Below are 1,138 nucleotides of genomic sequence, written 5' to 3' on the forward strand. Positions count from 1 at the left end.
AGGGGAAGGAGAGAGGAAGGATTGGCCCACACATGGTTTTAAAAAAAAAAAAAGGAAAGCAAACTTTACTAAGTACCTCTATTTGTAAGAATCCAAAGGTATTGCTCATTTCAAAATGTCCTACACATCAAGAACTTTAAAACCTGGCTTTTACCTAGATGCCAGCATAGAAGTTAAGTCTTGGGGCTTTGACCCGCGCGGGCTGCAAGAAAATGTCTTCAATGAGAGCTATAATACTGGATGTTTTTGTTTTTTTAAGCCTGGGTTGGGGCAGTGGGGAAGGAAATGAGGAGCAAAAAGAGAATCTTGCTGCCCTAATATTGAATGGAAGGGAAACAAACCACGAAGCGTTCTGACACAGTAGCTGTTTGGAAGGAAGACTGGGAAGGCGAGGGGCACCGTGGCTTCCTCCAGCCAAGTGTGGTCACAGCTTGGAGGCGCTGCTAGAGGAGGGCCCTCTGTTCTGCTCCGCTTCCCCAACGCTCCAGGCTTTCAGGGGGTGGGTGGAAGTGATCAGGAACCTTGCGGGTCGCAGAAGGTGGGAAAGAGGGGAAGGCCCCCAGCCGGGGAGGCTTCTGGAACTAGGCAGCTGAGGTGGGGGGGCCTTGGCCTTTACCTTCGCGATCAACTGTTTAATCTAGGTAACTCACCTTCCCAGGGCCTGCAGAGAAAGAAGAGAGAGAGAGAGAGAGAGAGAGAGAAGAGAGAAGAGAGAGAGAGAGAGGAGAGAGAGAGAGAGAGAGAGAGAGATGAGAGAGAGAGAGAGGAGAGAGAGGAGTAGAGGAGAGGAGAGAGAGAGAGAGAGAGAGAGAGAGAGAGAGAGAGAGAGAGAGGAGAGGGGGGGAGGGAGGAGGGTTAGGACTTTACAAAGTGATAAAGATGTCTGAGGAGACTACATTTTTATTTTTTCTCCAAAGAAATGAGTCTTCATCCTTCCCAGTGCGCCAGGACCGCGCCTCTGCTGGGCCCGGGGGAAAAGTAGGAGTTCGGAGCTTTGGGAACAACCGACCAGGGAAACTGGGTTCGGATGCTAGGTGCCAGAGACACTTTCCGAGAGCTTGATACTTTTTTTCTTTTTCTTTTTCTTTACTTCCTTTTAATTTTTATTTATTTATTTCTGCCTCGCGGGAGGCTGCCA

This window comes from Megascapheus bottae, chromosome 16, assembly GCF_031878675.1.
Source record: "Megascapheus bottae isolate mThoBot1 chromosome 16, mThoBot2.hap1, whole genome shotgun sequence".
Taxonomy (NCBI): Eukaryota; Metazoa; Chordata; class Mammalia; order Rodentia; family Geomyidae; genus Megascapheus; species Megascapheus bottae.